The sequence below is a fragment of the Muntiacus reevesi genome, chromosome 3 (genome assembly GCF_963930625.1).
Source record: "Muntiacus reevesi chromosome 3, mMunRee1.1, whole genome shotgun sequence".
NCBI lineage: Eukaryota > Metazoa > Chordata > Mammalia > Artiodactyla > Cervidae > Muntiacus > Muntiacus reevesi.
This window is the reverse complement of record NC_089251.1, coordinates 96,243,398-96,262,110: the sequence shown is the minus strand read 5'-3', so window position 1 is coordinate 96,262,110 and position 18,713 is coordinate 96,243,398. Positions and strand designations below refer to the sequence as shown.

General features: G+C 43.1%; 1 protein-coding gene across 1 annotated transcript in view; it reads right to left on the bottom strand.

Annotated features, from left to right (window-relative positions):
• Positions 1–390, bottom strand: part of AFF3 (ALF transcription elongation factor 3) — a 558,198-nt gene extending 557,808 nt beyond the window's left edge. Inside the window, exon 1 of the mRNA XM_065929723.1 lies at positions 313–390. The gene's annotated coding sequence lies outside the window, so the exon portion shown is untranslated. The remainder of the gene's footprint in view (positions 1–312) is intronic.
• Between the last annotated feature and the right edge of the window lie 18,323 nt (positions 391–18,713).

Genomic DNA, 18,713 nt, shown 5'->3' with positions numbered 1-18,713 from the left:
GAGGCCGAGACGCGCGCGCGCCGTGAGCCCCGCGCCGCGCCCGCCCCGCGCGCCCCTGCGCTCCCCGCGCGGCTCCCCCGGGTCCCGACCGCTAGCAGGCCGCGCCACCCCGCCCGCCCCGACCCCCGCGTACCGCTCCGCGCCGCGACCCCAGCCTCCCGGGGGCGCCCGGCGCGATCCGGCCAGCCGGGCCGAGGGGCGGGCGGCGGCGCGGAGGGTCGGAGATGCACAGCTCGTCCGCGGCTGCCGCATCTTCTGCCCCGGCCCCGCCCGGCCTCCCGCCCCCCACCCCTCACCCCCGGATGCACACACTTCTTGGGGGGTCCGGTCTTCAGCTGATCCGGTCGGGCGCCCCCCGCCGCGGGCCGGGCGATGGGGCGGCTGCCGACCTGAGTGGGTGCTGGGAGATGCCCTGGCCGCTCCAGGCGCGGAGCGAGTTGGCGGTACAGCCTACAGTAGCGCTGTAAACAAACCGCTTAAAATATCTGGAGCCAGTAAGTTACGTTAAATCAAGGGGATCGGGGATGAAACCTCTTCTGAGGGGACCTGCAGTTTGAGGAAGGTACCGCCATCCCCAGTGCTCCAGCTGGCCCGACCCTGGAAACCCATCTCCTTTCTATTTCTTTCAGGGAAGGCGGACAGGCCTCTGGGGGTTGACTGCAAACTTCCAGCCCTATCTTCTGTCTGACAGAAGAATGAAAGAGTGTCACTGTGCCTCCTAAAAATCCAAGTTCTTATTATTATTACTACTTCCTGGATTTTAAAGATCACTTCCCCCTCCCTTGCTTTTGTGTAAGGGATGAGAAGCCGGCGTCTCCACCAGCGCCCTAGCCCTGTTTGTTTCTCTATAGCTGGCCAAAACCCAGAACCTCTCTTTTGTCTCCTGACTCTCCTATCCTCTTGGCCACAGCGCTGGGAGCCTGACCCAAGCTCCCAAAGACTTCCTGGAGAGAGTACAGGGCAGGGTAAGACCCATCCCTTGCACCCAACCCCCCAAGGCCCCGCCATAGGGAGCCTTCTGGCACGCTCCCCTTTTGTTCATTCTAGACAAGAGGAACCACTCCCGGAGGCTGCCAGAAATCTAGACCCTTGGGTAGAAGTAAGTCACAGGATCCCTCCATCTGGAGGCAAGCCTAGGAATTATACCCTCCTCACCTCCCTGACCTCTGAATGAGGATTAACAAACTAAGTCTGGAGCACATGCAGGAGAAGAAAGGACCAAGGAGAATTCTTTCCTGTTTGGGGTTGGATTACAAAAACGCTCAGCCCCCTGCTGCCTTCCCCCAGCTCTGATGTAGTCCTTCCTTTATTAGCATCCATAACTAATGTGCAGAAGGTAAAACAGTAAAGGAAGGCAGAGTCTGACAGAAAGGAATTTCCCTCAACACAGTCTGAGGGAAAAGAATTGTTATTTTACAAGCTGATAACTCCCAGCCCCTAAAGACCTCCCTCATTAGTTGAAGGTAGTAACAAGGCTAGGAGGAACAAAGAAATGTGAATATGCGGGAACACATAGGTGTGAAGCACTCTTCCCAGGACCGGGTCCAGGGTGTATTTGGAGAGACTGGGAGGGAGGTGGAATCTGTCTTCTCAACGTCTCCTTAGCATAAGCCTTGCTGCAAATGTTTGCTCTGGCAAAAGTGAGATGGCTGAAGCATCCAGACAGTGTTCCCAGGAACAAAGGCAGAGGGGCGGAGGGGCGGGGGGCATTGTGGAGGGTGGAGGAGAGCTCAAGAAAACAGCCCCGCTCTGGAACAACTAACTGCAAGTTCCACTCCCCAACAAGAGGAGCGTCCGGTCCCTGGGCTAAGGGCTGCCGGCTGCATGCCGGGAAGCTTCTCCAGAAAGACCTCCCACCCTTCTCAGGGATCTGACTTCCCTTCCCTTCCCTTCCCACATGTCTGTTTATACAATGGAGAAAGGCTGAAGAACAAACAGAACAGTTTACTGGGACTCCCATCCTGGGCCTAAGCTCAGGATACAGAATTGCCCACACCATGGAAGCTTAGGATACATAGACTAGACGGTCCTGGAAGAGGGAAAGGAGAAAGCCCTAGGGTTATGGAGCTGGCAGAGTGGTTCCCTCATAAAAGACCTCTTCCCCCAAAGCCACAGAGGAATGGGTAGATAGATTTCTATTTGAATTTAAACACGGAGTCTCTCGTGCTCATGAGTGGGTAAATTTGAGCCTAAAGCAATTTCACCGTGGGTAGTAGGCATTTTTTTCTTCAGGAATAGCTCATGTTTTCAGTCTGGGGCCTCTAACACAGGGGAAGTTACATGAACACTTTTATTTCCAGTTTTTGTGTATAGTCTCCAGTGGGACAATAAGGCCTCTTGAAAAAACTCAAATAATATTGTATCAATAGATGCCAGCTTTGCTAAGTTGTCATGGAAAGAAATTTATATCATTCACAGGTAAAATGTAGAACAGTTAATGAGAGCTTTTATAGTGTGGTCTAAATATTATTATTATTTATCAGGTTTATTAAGCTGTTCTTACTATCCTCCAGCCAGTGGTATGTTTTGGTACACATACCAAAGCAAGCACTTATGTCAAAATATTCAATCCTGAATAAAAAGCACCAAAAAGTGTGTGGAGGGTGGGAGAGAGGGAGGAGGGTGGTGCTTGGACACCCTGGGATTCAAATGCCAGAACTAAAAGGGAGGATTTTTTTTTTTTTGTAAAGGAGTAAGAGATAACCTTTGTTAAAAATAAAAATAAAACTGGTATTTCCTATGAAGCTGATATAGTTTCTGTGCATAGTAAAGGCAGTCAGGCTGGAGGGACTTTTCTCTCTCTGGAGATAAATGAGACACTACTACAGAAAGCTCAACAAAAGCGCCCAGCTTCAGAGAGCGGCCAGGGGAGGCAGCTATGTGAGAGGGGCTGCTGGCATCCTAGGTCAGGTTTGTTTGTTTAGGCCACATCTCTGAATGAAAACGACCCAGAAATGAATGCTACTCAGTCTGGGGCAGGCATTCAAGGGGACTTAGCTAGGGCCTCACTCACAGTCTGCCAACCTGGAACTGGAAACCTCCTAAACAGACCCAGGAGTAAACCTGTGGTGTCCGACTAAGATCACCTTTTGGATACAAATTGAGAGAAAAGAGTCCTTACATGGCTTTATTAATTCAGGCCTTATTCTGAAGACCTGGCTGCAGCTCAGAGGTCTTTTGTGACCAGGTGAGAGTTTTCTTTTTCCGATCCCACCATTCCTCTGGAAGGATATGCCTGGACAAAAGTCAGCGGTGCAGGTGGTCCTGCAGGAAGGTGGTGGGCGCCCTGCCCCGCCTCCGCCAGCACTGTGTTCACCACAGCCTCCCTCCTGTTTCGGCCAGACTGCGGATGGCACCGGCGTGCAGTGATCAGTCTGTGTCTCCTTCCTGAGGCTTCTTGGATGCTTATGTTTGTCTGTAGGGATGGCAGGATCAGCCCTCTAGGCGTTCTGCTTGCAAACGACATGCTAATATGTCAAGCCTCCCCAGACAGCTCCAGTTTTAATCCACCTGGGAGTTCAAGAGTCCTCCGGGCTTTCCTCTCCACTGCTATCTTAGAGTGGCTCTAGCTTGGGATCTGAGGTGCCTTTCTTTTTCTATCTTTTTCATCATTCACCAGGTCCTGAGCAGATGGTGTGGCTGTGCTGGCTGTCATCACTCCTCCTATGTTTCCATGGAAACCTGGGGCATAGGGACCATCTCTGCCTTGGGCTCTCTGGCAGTATCCTCTGGCCCCTCCCCCTTGCCTGCCCACGTTCTGAAGAGTTGGAGAACCTTCTGCCGGGGTCATTTCCGAGATCATCTAAGGACATACTCCCCAGGAATGGTTGAGAACTGACTAGAAAAGGGATGGGAGGAGAGGGAATGCCAGTACCCAGTGGTGTGGCCGAGGCCAGTTTGCAATAGGGGCATATTCAGACTATCTGTCCCTTCAGCCAGACTCCATAATGGCTGATTATTGCCCACATGTCAAAAGAGATGCGCCTAAGCTTGTCTCTGCTCATCAGGCAGCAGATATGTAATGAGTGTAACAATGTTACTGATAGTTTACCTTTAACTGACATTCTGCCCCCCTCCCTGAGCAGCCTTCTGGATTTTTTTTTTTTTAACAAATCATGTTTTCCTTAAGGAATGTACCTTCCTCAAAGTTTCCAACATCCTCCTGCCTACATAATTCACTTATATAGCTACTAAGACATTAATTAGATTCAGAAGTCTGTGGAAACAGCAGAGCTGGGCAGGTCAGAGGCCAGGCAGGGCAGAGAAAAGAGTGGGGGAAATGACCCTTGGGAGAAGGGAGGGAAGCAGAGGGAAGTTTTTCATGCCATTCAAGTACCAAACAAGGCAACTTCAAAATGTGGACAACTACTATAGCATTGCTTAGAGAATTAAAGTAGTGTCCAATTAAAGGTTACTTTTATTTTTAAAAATTGATTTGCATAAGAATTCTATGGATATATGTCTTTGGTGTTGTTCAGTTGCAGAGTTGTATCCGACTCTTTGCAACTCCTTGGACTGCAGGACTCCAGGCTTCCCTGCCCTTCACTCTCCTGGAGTTTGCTCAGACTCATGTCCACTGAGTCAGTGATGCCATCCAACCATCTCTTCCTTTTTGTTCTTAGTTGCTCCTTATACATCTGCTACAAAAGACTATTGTGTCTAAAGCTCACCACAATTTTTTTTTTTTTAAAAAGAAACAAAGCATGTGTACTGAAAATGAAAATGCAGACGGAAAAAGCATAGACAATTCAAAAAGTGGATCAGAAAAGTAATTCCTATCACATTTCATGTATTTCATGCCATGCTGACCTACTTGGGGGACAATCCCTTTATTTGTGATACGAGAAGATCCCTTGGTACTGCTAACAAGAACCAACTGTCCTGACTTAAAATTTAATATTCCCATTGGCTCTTTGTTGTGCTTCTTTGAGATGTGCACTGACCATCATGTAAAGACTCAAGGACTCTAAACCTTTGAGAATGTGTGCATGCAACTCTTTGCAACCCTATGGACTGTAGCCCACCAGGCTTCTCTGTCCATGGGATTCCCCAAAGAAGAACACTGGAGTGGGTTGTGATGCTCTCCTCCAGGGAATCTTTATGACGCAGGGATTGAACCTGCATCTCTTGCATTTCCTGCATTGGTGGGTGGGTTCTTTACCACTAGCTCCACCTGGGAGTATGGCCAACATTTCTATGTTATGATATACTGGGTTCTATCAATTCTGTGTATTCCTCCTAAAACCACATGAGGGATGTTACCATTGTTTTTGTTTATTACAGATGAGTAAAAAAGAACAGCTATGTGTCACAAACCAAAGAACGCAGATTGGATCTAGTGACCAAGGCTGGGTTGGACATTTTTGTCTCCAACAGCCCTAAAATGTTGGAGTTCTATCTTCAGCTGTCCTCCTGAGCGCTGCCAGACAGGAATCCCTGGAGGACAGCAGGGGAGCCGTAAATCTTCTCCTGTGTAAATGGAGGCCCCCCTCCTTGGCGTGAACAAATCTCAGGGTGTTGGCGTGTTGCCAACAGGAGCACCTGCTGTTTGGTTAGGTGTTGACGGACAGCAAGAGTAGCGTCCAGGAGGAGGAGACGCAGCTTAGGTCTAAGGGGAAACGTGGTAAGGAAGTCATGACATGACTGCATGTCAGACTCCTTTCTCCGGGGCACCAGAGAGCATTCACGTGTAGAGCTAATGATCCCCACAGAGCCTCAGAGGACACTGAGGTCACAGGTGGGCCAGTTCTGGCTCATGTCCTAAAGACACAGAATATGTTCAAATATACATCTTGATAGTTAAACATTGATGGGCCAAGGACAGCAGTATAAGATCCTCACAAAGTCTATCAGGTAGCAGCATCTCCAGACCTCAAAGTTCATAGCAGAAGTGCTCTCGTCTAGAACTAGAAGACAGAGAGAGCAGGGCACCTCACTGGGAGCTTGGAGCAAACACGTGATGGCGGTCGCTTGCCTACCCAGTATCTATCTGCCCTCTTTTTCACTAAGAAAACCAAAGTTTGGGGAAGTGATGAGCCAGGTGAAATAATTATATTCTTTAGGCGCTCTCGCAGCAAGAACTGGGCATGGAACACAGCTCAAGCCAGAGACAGAAGCCTAAGTCGGCTGGAACTTCTTGGCAAGTTTCACTTTCCTGGAGTAGGCAGACTTTTATCCTCTAGGTCACTTCTTTCTTCTTTCTCCCAGAATGCAACTGCAGGCCTGAGATAGAACTGCTACCTTGGACCCTGCAGGCAAAACCCACAAGCTAAAGTCGGCAGATCTGAAGTTAGAAGGAGGCCATGCCCTTGTTGGTGTCTTCACATAACTGTGCCGTCTTTGAACCACCACCTAGCTCGAGACTTTTGGGGACAAAACAAGACTCTGTTTTGGCTGAGCCACTATAATCATGTTTTGACTGTTACAGTAAGGTCTATGAATGTCCCAGACGATGTGCCCCACGGGCTTCCCAGGTAGCACTGTGGTAAAGAATCCACCTGCCAATGCAGGAGACACAGGAGACGGGTTCGATCCCTGGGTCGGGAAGATCCCCTGGAGAAGGAAATGGCAACCCACTCCCGTATTCTCGCCGAGGAAGTCCCATGGACAGAGGGGCCTGGTGGGTTACAGTCCATGGGGTCGCAAAGAGTCAGACACGGCTGAACACACACACACACACACACACACACACACACTTTCCCCAAAGGCAAAGCCTATATTTTCTCTCTTAAATACAATCTTGCCTTCTGGGTTCACTCCAGTTGTAAGATCAGTTAACAAGAAACCCATGCAGCCTCAATTGTCTGAAGATTGATTAATCCAGCTCCAGCATTTTTTTAATATTCCATATTAATAATTGTTTCTTTATTTCCATGTTATTTATTAACCTGGTTAAGTGACTGTTACATCCCTCACAGGGATACTGGAAGATCTCATTTCTGGAAAATAGTGTAGGAACAATAAGAGTCAGCCCTTCTTGTGTCCTTGCCACATATGCAAAAAATATGCATGTTTTAGGCTCTGCCATTGTTTCTACCAATAAACTAATTACCACTGTATGAAGCTGATTTACTTCAGAAGGAGTTCAGAAAAACAACTAATTAAGAACAGGATTTTGAAATATAAACTGTATTACAAGGTTAGAACTCTATAATGAAATTGTAGAAGCTTGAAAGTCGGGAGGAACCATGGAGGCGCTCTCTTGCTAACCTCCAACCCCAAGCAGGAATTCCCTCTCTGTTAGCCCTGGTGTGTTTAGCCCACTCGTGGAGATTTCTAATGATGAGTGGTGCACTCTCTCAAAAGGCATCCTGTTCCATTTTTAATGGCGCTTAGCTCTGCCTGAACAACATCCCTCTTTATATTTATGAATCCCAAATTGATCTCCCTGCAACTTCCTAGCATCTCACTGGCTTACAGTAAGCACAGTTACACTCAGCGCCACTGAACCTCTCTTGGTCCTCAATACCTGGAATTACTTGCAAGCTCAAGCAGTTTTCCTTGGCACCTTTGGCAGAGGGATCTCCTTGTTGGGTTGGGAATCCCTTACAATGAAGCGGAGTCCGTCTCTTAGAAGGAGGAAGTAGACAGGGGATGAAAGAAACTCCATCTTCTTCCACCTGGTCGTTGGTCTCTTGGAAGAAGGGAGCTTCAGAAGGCAGGAGCCACGAGCAAGAAAATGGCCACTACAAGAGAGGGAGGCAGGAACCTTCCCAAAAGAAAGCTACATCCGCCCGGGTTTTTAAGGAGGGAGCTGGACGATGAGAAGTTGAACATGGGGGCCCAAAACCCTGGGAGAAGGGTGGGAGTGAGGCCAGGGAGGAGGCCTGATGAAAGCACCAAGGCCTCAGGGCCAGACCCACCCTGCCGTCAAGACAGCAGCTCTTTCAAGAGCTAGTTCCCAGTGTTTTTCCAAAGTTCCAACTCTCCTGTGACGCATATTATAATTCCATACACTTGGCACAGATAGTTACATTTTTATGAATTTAACATTACTTTCTGTCACTCTCTAGACAACAATATGAAGTTTATTACAGCATAAAGAGAAATTCATCCTTTTGGGCCCAAGTGAGTGGCAGCCCGAATCCCCACACTGTCATCTCTGTCATCCTTCTCTGAAGGATGCGACCTCAAGTCAAGGGTGGGGTTACTTAACCAAGCCCAGGTCTCGGGCTCAGGACCCAAGACAATACTCTCAATGAGTACATAAATCATTTCATATATATATATATATATATATATATATATATATAAATGAACAAACATTGCTGAGCATCTAGTACATGCCAAGCAGTGCATTAAGAAGTAAGGAGAGAGACTCCCCTGGTGGTCTAATGGCTAAAACTCTGCACTCCCAATACAGGGGGTCCAGGTTCGATCCCTGGTCAGGGAACTAGATCTCACATGCTGCAACTAAAAATCCTGCATTGCCACAACTAAGACCCACCGCAACCAAATAAATAAATGTCCTTCTGCTCAGTCATGTCTGACTCTTTGCGGTCCCATGGACTGTAGCCCACCAGGCTCCTCTGTCCATGGGATTTTTTTTCAGGCAAGTGTATTCGAGTGGGTTGCCATTTCCTTCTCCAGGGGATCTTCCCAACCCAGGGATCGAACCCATGTCTCTTGCATCTCCTGCATTGACAGGTGGATTCTTTACCACTAGTGCCACCTGGGAAGGCCAAATAAATAAACAAGTAGCTTAAAAAAAAAAGGAGCGATTATATTATAATGTGATTAGTGGTAAGTCTAGGGAAATGCAAGTACTTAGGGAGATCTTCTAGAAAAAATGACTGACTCATATTCTAAGTCAAGAACTGACTCATCCAGAATAAGGTGTGTGACAGAGGATGGAAGAGGTCTGTATGCCATGCTGAATCACCTGCTATGACAGAGGTATGTCTTCAAAGCTATAGGAGCAGGAGCAAGGGGGTGATGAGTCCTGTCTGAGGCTCTCTTAATGCAGAAGCTAACTTGTGGGTTGGGCCTAAAGGAATGAGAGCCAGAGTGTAGCTGGAAGTAATGGGAAAGCATTCCAGACAGAAGGAAAAGCACAGGATGGAGCACAAAGGCAAGATGCAGGTCACATCCTGGTGACAGAGGAGGTTCTGTGTCATCAAAGTGTTGCTTTGGGGAGGAGGGCTGGAGCTGTCAGTGGGTCGTGTTCAGGGTGGGAGCAAAAGCAGAAGAAAAAGGCGCCAAGGCCAGGGCAAGAGATTAGGGCCAGGTGGTGAAGCGCCGCGTTCGGCTGTTGTGAAAACACTGTAAGTGGGCAGGAAATGAACATCAGAGATTCAGTAAAGCAGCACTCATACACCCAGCTGCTAAACCCAGGGGGATAACTGAGAATCGAAAAGAGGAAATGGTTTCTGAGAAACCAGAGAAAGTATTGCACAGAGCACTCAGCCCAGAGGCTTTTTTTTTGCTATAAAATCGAGCAAGCCCTTCCTGCAGCACAGGGCTGACCGCATTGTCTGCAGGGCCCAGAGCAGACCGAAGATGTGGAGCCTCTTGTTCATAAATGATGAAGAATTTCAAGATGATGAGAGAAAAGTATTAACCCAAGGGCAGGACCCTTCTAGGTGTGGGGCCTTGTGTCACTGCCGAGGTCACAGCCCACAAAGCCAGGGCTGCTGAGGTATTGGTGCTGAGGGGCACCTTGTCACTGATAGGGTGAGTGTTGGGAAGCCTGCTTCACAAGGCTGGTTGAGAGGCACATGGGGAGCAGAGTCTGCGTTCACACAGTCTGTACCACAGCACTGAAAACGTTCAGTGGAAGATAATCCAAGCCATGCACAGCAATAGGTGATGGGGAAATCTTAAATTAAAAGTAGTCTTAGGACGTCCCTAGTGGTCCAGGGGTTAAGACTCTCAGTTACCACTGCAGAGGGCATGGGTTTAATCCCTGGTCAGATCCTGCATGCTGCCCAGCGCAGCCAAGAAAAGTACTTTCAGTTTATAAGACTGAGTCCTCACAAAGGTTTCTGTTTGCTAGGCAAGTGATGATAGACCTGTTAGGGAAACTGAGGGAAGGAGGAAATTGTTCTCCAAAAGAAAATAGTAATAACAGGAGTACAGGAAGAAATGAAGAGCTTGGCTAGAGGCAGAAGGAATGGGAAGGGGCCACAGCTTAAGAGAGTAGAATTTGGGGCAAAGACAGAAAATCCAAATGGGATTTCAGAATTTTTTATGATATGATATACCCAACCAGTTTTAAATAAAAAACTGCAGTGCTCTTCCACGCTTAGGAAGAAAGAGGTGTGTATTGTGTTGGGGGAGATGATTTTCAAACCCAGTTGCAGATTAGAATCAGCAGGGAGAGTTTGAAGAGCCTCTGAATCAAGGGAAGCCATCACACAAGTGGCCAAGATTAGGTATGTCTTCCGGCCCTGGTTCAGGCCATTTTCTCTGGCCACCCTGTCATTTCCATTGACCTATTTGTCTCTCTTTGGGCCAGTACCACATTTTTAGTAACTATAGCTTTATAATAAACTTCGATGGCTCCTAGAGGCAGCGACCCTCACTTTGTTCTCCCTTAAGATATTCTTCTCTTCCTAGTTCTTTGTTTTTTATCATTGCTTTAGAATCAACAAATTACACACACACTCACACAAAAATCCTCTTATCATTTTTACAGAAAATGCTTTGAATATGTAGATCTGTTTGGAGAACTAATACATCAATAATACTGTCTTCTGATACCTGAACATGCTATGTTACTCTGATTATTTAGATTTCTACTTAGATCAGTTAATGTTTCATATTCATGTCCATAGAGATCTTGCATATAATGTGTTAGATTTTTTCCTTTGATTAAACTATGCTATTTATTCTAATAATTTGTCTGTAGCTTTATTTATTTCCTATGTACACGATAACTCAGCAACATCATCATGTGATTTTTCCCAACCACTGCAATCCTTACACCTTTATTTCTTTTCTTAACTTACCAGCTAGAACTTTAACTACAAGGTTGAGTAGAAACAGTAATGGTGGGCATCCTTGTCTTATTCCTGATTTCAAACTAGGGTTTTTTAGTAGATCCTTTATCAGATTAGGGAATTTTCCATTTATTCCTACTTTGTTAACCTTATAGCTATTAATTTTTGTTTGTTGAAATCATGAGTTGTAGCTAAAATTTATGAAATGTTTTCTGTGGCCTGTTGATTGTATTATCTAACTTTTTTTTTCTATTGATGGTTAATGTAGTGAATTACATTGATTAATTTTCAAAAGTCAAACCAGCCTTATATTCGTGGAGTAAATAAAAGTCAGTGGTAATATGTTACTTGCTATAGATTCAATGTGCTGTTTTTTGTGGGGGAGGGGAATTTCTGCACCAATGGTCATGAATAAGTGAGTAAAATTTTCCTGTTTTGAAGTGAGTTCATTAGCTTTTGCTAAGAAAGCCCTTGGAAACGAACTGGGGACATGTACCTCTTTTTCTTTTTATTCTCTGGGAAAGATGGTGTAATCTTGGAATGACTTCCTCTTTAAGAATTTAGTGGCATTCACCAGTAAAGTCATCTGAGCTTAGGCATTTCTCTGAAGGAAAAAGTTTAATTATGGATTTGACTTTTTTTTTTTTTAATTTGACTTTTAACAGTTTTAAGTCTACTTTCTGTCAATTTTGGTAAGTTGCTTGTTTCTACAAAGATATCATGGAAGTCATGAAAAATTTCAAATTGAGTGGGCTAGTCATGATGTTTACTTATTTGTTGTCTTTTTAGTAGCTGTAGGGTCTGTAGTTATTCCCCTCTTCATTCCTTACATTGCATATTTATGGTTTCTCTCTCTCTCTCTTTTTAAGTCAATATCACCAGCACTCAATTTTATTATTTTCACAGAACAGCCTTTTGTCTGTTTTGATTCCTCTCTTTTCTACCTCATTCATTTCTGTTCTCATCTTCATCATTTCCTTCATTCTAATTTACTTCATTTTGATTTGCTGTTTTCTTCTTGAGTTGGATGCTTGGCTCTGATAGTTGATCTTCCTTCTCTTCTAATTTGTGTATTTAGTGCTACATGTTTTCCTGTAAGCACAACTTTAGTTGCATTCTATAAGCTTTAATGTATAGAACTGTCATTATCATTTAACTCAAAGTATTTTCTAATTTCCATTGTGATTCCTTCTTTAACATGCTAGTCACTTAGAAGCATATTTCTTTGCTTCCAAACACGTGCAATTATCTAGTTAACATTTAGCAGTTGACTAGTTCAACTGCACTATGATTGCAGAAGATACTCTAGAATTTTGATCTTATGAAAAATTTTGAGACATACTCTCTGGTCTTATATATGATCAATTTTGTAAATACTTTATCTATGCTAGAAAAATATATGTATTCTGCTACTGTTGGTATAGTATTCTCTCTCTAATACATATGGGCTTTCCTGGTGACTCAGTGGCAAAGGATAATGAAGCTATTTGCCAATGAAGGAGGTGCGGATTTGATCCCTGGACTGGGAAGATCCCCTGGAGAAGGAAATGGCAATCTACTCCATTTAACATCCAAGTATTCTTTTCTGGGGAATCCCATGGACAAAGAAGCCTGGTGGGGCTACAGTCCATGGGGTCACAAAGAGTCAGACATGACTTAGCAACTAAACACCACAATATATACATATGTGCATATATATATATAATATCACATTTCTAATATTATTGTTCAAAGCTCTTTATCCTTACTGATATTTTTTCTGCAATCATATCTAAGAGGCACATTAACACTTCCCACTATAATTAAGAATTTACTTGTTTCTTCTTATAATTCAAGTTCTGCTTTATATATTTTGAAGATATGTTTATTAAAAGCATAAATACTTAGGACAGTTATATCATCCTGGTGAATTGATCTTTAGTGGTCTAGAGTCTTCTTTTTGAATGTGACTTTACAGTTTTCCCAAGCATCATTTATTGAAGGGACTATATCCATTGTATATTCTTTGCTTCTTTGTCATAAATTAATTATCCATATATGTGGAGATTTATTTCTAGGCTTTCATTTCTATTCTATTTTTCTGCTAATACTGTGTTGTTTTGATTATCAAGGCTTTGTAATTATAGTTTGGAATCAGGGAATGTGACTATCTCTAGTTTTATTTTTTTCTCAGGATTGTTTTGGCTGTTCAGGGTCTTCTGTGGTTCCCTATAAATTTTAGATTTTTTTTTAATATTTCTGTGAAAAAATGTCCTTGGAATTTTGATAGAGATTACACTGAGTCTGTACAGTAGTTTAGGTAATATGGAAAGAATATGGACAAGGGAAAAAAAAAAAAACGCAAAAAAGCAAAATGGCTGTCTGAGGAGGCCTTACAAATAGCTGTGAAAAGAAGTGAAGTGAAAAGCAAAGGAGAAGAGGAAAGATATACCCATTTGAATGCAGAGTTCCAAAGAATAGCAAGGAGAGATAAGAAAGCCTTCCTCAGTGATCAATGCAAAGAAATCGAGGAAAACAATAGAATGGGAAAGACTAGAGATCTCCTCAAGAAAATTAGAGATACCAAGGGAACATTTCATGCAAAGATGGGCTCAATAAAGGACAGAAATTGTAGGGACCTAACAGAAGCAGAAGATATTAAGAAGAGGTGGCAAGAATACACAGAAGAACTGTACAAAAAAGATCTTCATGACCTAGATAATCACCATGGTATGATCACTCACGTAGAGCCAGACATCCTGGAATGTGAAGTCAAGTGGGCCTTAGGAAGCATCTCTATGAACAAAGCTAGTGGAGGTGATGGAATTCCAGTTGAGCTATTTCAAATCCTGAAAGATGATGCTGTGAAAGTGCTGCACTCAATATGCCAGCAAATCTGGAGAACTCAGCAGTGGCCACAGGACTGGACAAGGTCAGTTTTCAGTCCAATCCCAAAGAAAGGAAATGCCAAAGAATGCTCAAACTACCGCACAATTGCACTTATCTCACACGCTAGTAAAGTAATGCTTAAAATTCTCCAACCATGAACTTCCAGATGTTCAAGCTGGTTTTAGAAAAGGCAGAGGAACCAGAGATCAAATTGCCAACATCCGCTGGATCATCGAAAAAGCAAGAGAGTTCCAGAAAAGCATCTATTTCTGCTTTATTGACTATGCCAAAGCCTTCAACTGTGTGGATCACAATAAACTGTGGAAAATTCTTCAAGAAATAGGCATACCAGACCACCTGACCTGCCTCTTGAGAAACCTGTATGCAGGTCAGGAAGCAACAATTAGAAATGGACATGAACAACAGACTGGTTCCAAATAGGAAAAGGAGAATGTTAAGGCTGTATATTGTCACCCTGCTTATTTAACTTATATGCGGAGTACATCATGAGAAACACTGGGTGGAAGAAGCACAAGGTGGAATCAAGATTGCCAGGAGAAATATCAATAACCTCAGATATGCAGATGACACCACCCTTATGGCAGAGAGTGGAGAGGAACTAAAAAGCCTCTTGTTGAAAGTGAAAGAGGAGAGTGAAAAAGTTGGCTTAAAGCTCAACATTCAGAAAACTAAGATCATGGCAACTGGTCCTATCACTTCATGGCAAATAGATGGGGAAACAGTGGACACAGTGGCTGACTTTATTTTTTGGGGCTCCAAAATCACTGCAGATGGTGATTGCAGCAATCAAATTAAAAGACACTTGCTCCTTGGAAGGAAAGTTATGACCAACCTAGACAGCATATTAAAAAGCAGAGACATTACTTTGCCAACAAAAGTCCATCTGGTCAAGGCTATGGTTTTTCCAGTGGTCATGTATGGATGTGAGAGTTGGACTATAAAGAAGGTTGAGTGCCAAAGAATTGATCCTTTGAACTGTGGTGTTGGAGAAGACCCTTGAGAGTCCCTTGGACTGCAAGGAGATCCAACCAGTCCATCCTAAAGGAGATCAGTCCTGGGTGTTCATTGGAAGGACTGATGCTGAAGCTGAAACTCCAATACTTTGGCCACCTGACGTGAAGAGCTGACTCATTTGAAAAGACTGATGCTGGGAAAGATTGAGGGTTGGAGGAGAAGGGGACGACAGAGGATGAGACGGATGGCATCACTGACTTGATGGACATGGGTTTGAGTGGACTTGGAAGTTGGTGATGGACAGGGAGGCCTGGTGTGCTGCAGTTCATGGGGTCGGAAAGAGTCAGAAACGACTGAGCGACTGTACTGAACTGAACTAGCCTTTTTCTCGATAGCTTTTAGTTATTGATTTTGACTCATTCTCTCTTTCCTTTTCTTCTGAGATTCCAATTTCATGCATGTTAGAATTTCTCACTGTCTTCTCTTCTATTGTCTTTCAAAATTTTAATTTTTTGTCTTTTAAATCTCCTTTCTAAATATTTTCTTCTAATGTATTTTTCAGTTAACTAATTCTTTCTTCAGCTGTGTATAATCTGTCTTTTAAGACATTTACTGAGTTCTTGATTGAAATACGTTTTTTCATTCTAGAGTTTCCATTTGATTCATTTTCATAGTTTCTCATCTTCTGTTAAAATTCTCCATCTTACCTGCTTTCAATTTAGACATCATAGTTATCTTAAAGTTTGTGCCTAATGATGTCTTTATCTGGAGCCCCTATACTTCTACCATCTATTTTTTTCTGCTGACAAGTCATTCATATTTTCATACCTCCTTCTATAAATTTTTTTTCATATGCTGGACATTGTTGCAAAATAATTTTCAGAAGTAATTTGAGGCCTACAGTGATATTATTTTTCTCCAGAGAAGTACATCCCTTTCTGCCAGGTTTTTAGGCTTATTAGCAATTTAGGATTACCTTTATATAATTTCACATACTGGGGAATTTTAAATGATAGAAAAGTACCTTTAGGGGCATATAGTTTTCATTTGGGGGGTATACACTCCCCAAGATTCCAATCCTAATAATGGGTGTTCATTATGTTTAATTTTTTCTTTATGGACTTTTGTCATCACCTGAGCCCTAGAGGGCTGCCAACAGCTTGTGTTATCCTCTTATCACTGCCTTCAAAGTTGACCCTCAGACAAAAAGTAGTCCTAGACACCAAACACACGTCCTTTAATCTCTGTTTTCTTCTGGAGCATGGCTCTGCAATCCTTCACTTAACTTTTAGATCTCTAATGCCTTTACATTCTAATTATTCAAAAAGTTCTTCCTTCAGATGCACTGAATATATGCACATGTGCTACGAAAAGCAAAGCTATTCTTGGATTTGGGTAATTTGCTCTGAAAATGACCTTCACAGGATGACTGTGAACTATCCTTTATATTAATAGTTAACAGCAGAGGATTTGGTTCCAGCAAATCTGGTGCGAATCTTTGTTTTGTTTCTGTTAGCAGTGAGATTTACAGCAACTTAATTAAACTTTCTGATTCTCACTTCTCTCATGGGTAAAATGTGAATGATGATTACAGCTCCTTTGCTGTCAAATAAATAGAACAATATTGTAAAGATATAATACAGAGTTGGCATCTAGTGTAAGGACCGATCAAATGGCAACTATTCTTATTCAGTATGAATTATTTAAATATTTCATGAGTCAAACATAACTATTATTTTAGATTTAAGATGTTTATAATTATGGGATTTTTTTTCTGGTATTGTATTTCAGAAAGAAACTCTTAGGTCATGTCTCTGGGGTCCTGGAAATACTTGCTTTGTAATTTTTTCATACTCAAATCTCAGCAGTGTTTATGCTGTAGAACTCAGGAACCCAGTGGAATACTTCCTTGCATTGTGGGGTCAATTACAAGCTCCAATTAAAGCAAATCTGGCTTTGCCTACATGTAATGTTGAAAAGTATACCTCCACACAGAGGTGTATGAGATTTCTGCTTATGTGTCTAAGTTTCTACAATTGCTCCAACTGTTTTTATGCCTCTTCACCTACAGGTAAGGCCAAAGGTACATTAGCAAAAAGTCCCTGTGATTACCCTCAGGGGCGTTGTTGTTCTAGCCCTACTTTTAAACCACTTGGCCTTGTTTTATATGTCTAGAGATTATCTACTCTTCAGGAGACTATTCCTGCCAATTCTGCCTGTTGGGCACTTGAAAGCGGGTTCATTTAAACATCAATAACTAGGAGTCTTCATTGACCTCATGCTGCTTAATTCCTAACCTCGTCTTGACCCCAGAACAGAATCTTGTGAAAAGTCCATAGAAGTAGCAGTGTTATGTTATCCTTGGCAGACTTTGCAAAACAATGATAGGGTTTAACAATAGTTCATCACAGGCTTAATAGTTGCTAACAATATTGAGTGTTTACATGCACATATGCGCTCACTGGATGCACAGAACAACCAAATGAGGTAGGCATTGTCATTATCCCTATTTTACAGGAGAGGAACTATGGTAAGGATATCCAACCAGTCCAGCCTAGAGGAAATCAGTCCTGAATATTCATTGGAAGGACTGATGCTGAAGCTGAAACTCCAATACTTTGGCCACCTGGTGCAAAGAGCTGACTCATTGGAAAAGACCCTGATGCTGGGAAAGATTGAAGGCGGGAGGATAAGGGAACAACAGAGGATGATGTGGTTGGATGGCATCAGTGATTCAATGGACATGAGTTTGAGTAAACTCCAGGAGTTGGTGATGGACAGGGAGGCCTGGCGTGCTGCAGTCCATGGGGTCACAAAGAGTCGGACACGAATGAGCAACTGAACTGAACTGAACTATGGTTTACAGGGGCAGAGTATTTAACCAAAGGCCACAAACCATCAACTGGGCTCCTATCAGTACCTCCTGGAGTCTATGTGCTGCCCCTGTAGAATCTTAGACTGAAAAACTGAGACTTAGCGTATCACAGAGGAAGCAGCTGTGAAGTTTTGAAGGAATGACCAGAGAATTAATAGATCTATAGTTATTCTGCAGAATTGCTCTGTTAGAATGGGGTAGAATATGCCTTTTGGGGGGGGGGGCAGAAGAATAAACCTTTAGTTTTCAAGTACACATGGAACATTTCAAAATGTGACTATGTACTTCACCAATGAAATTAAGTTACAAACCAATAACAAAGATAACTTAGAAAGAAAGCATAGGAGTGCTTTCTAAGCAGTGAGAAAATGAGACAAAAATCATAATGATATTAGAATGTTTTTATACTGAATGATAATATAAATGGCACATATCAAAACAAGAGGGATATAGCAATACTTAAGGGGAATGTATGTGTGCTCAGTCATATCTGACTCTTTGCAACCCCTGGACTGTAGCCTGCCAGGCTCCTCTGTCCATGGGATTTGCATACCCTTAAATACATTAGAAAAAATAAAGTCTCATAATTTATTTTTAATTGAAGCATAGCTTATTTATACAATGTTGTATTAGCTTCGGGTATACAGCAAAGTGGTTCAGTTATACATACACATATATATACGTTTAATATATATAATACATATGTGTATACATATATTCTTTTTCAGATTCCTTTCCCTTATAGGTTATTACAAAATATTGAGTATAGTTCCCTGTGCTATACAGTAGGGCAGTGTTGGTGGATTGTGCTTTTTAAGACTATCCTGATGAGAACAGAGACTAAGGATCTAATTAAAACAATTAGGTTAGCAAATATCCAAATCAATCCATCAGAATAGGGTGAGAGGCTTCTGAAAGCAAAGGGAGCATCTGGCCATGTAAGTGGTCATGTTCAATAAATAATCCATTAGAGGAGGCATTAGCAGACCCTGAGAAGAAGCTTCTTGGAGAAACTCACAATGGGCTAAGTGAGAGGTAATGCTCCTGAAAGGACA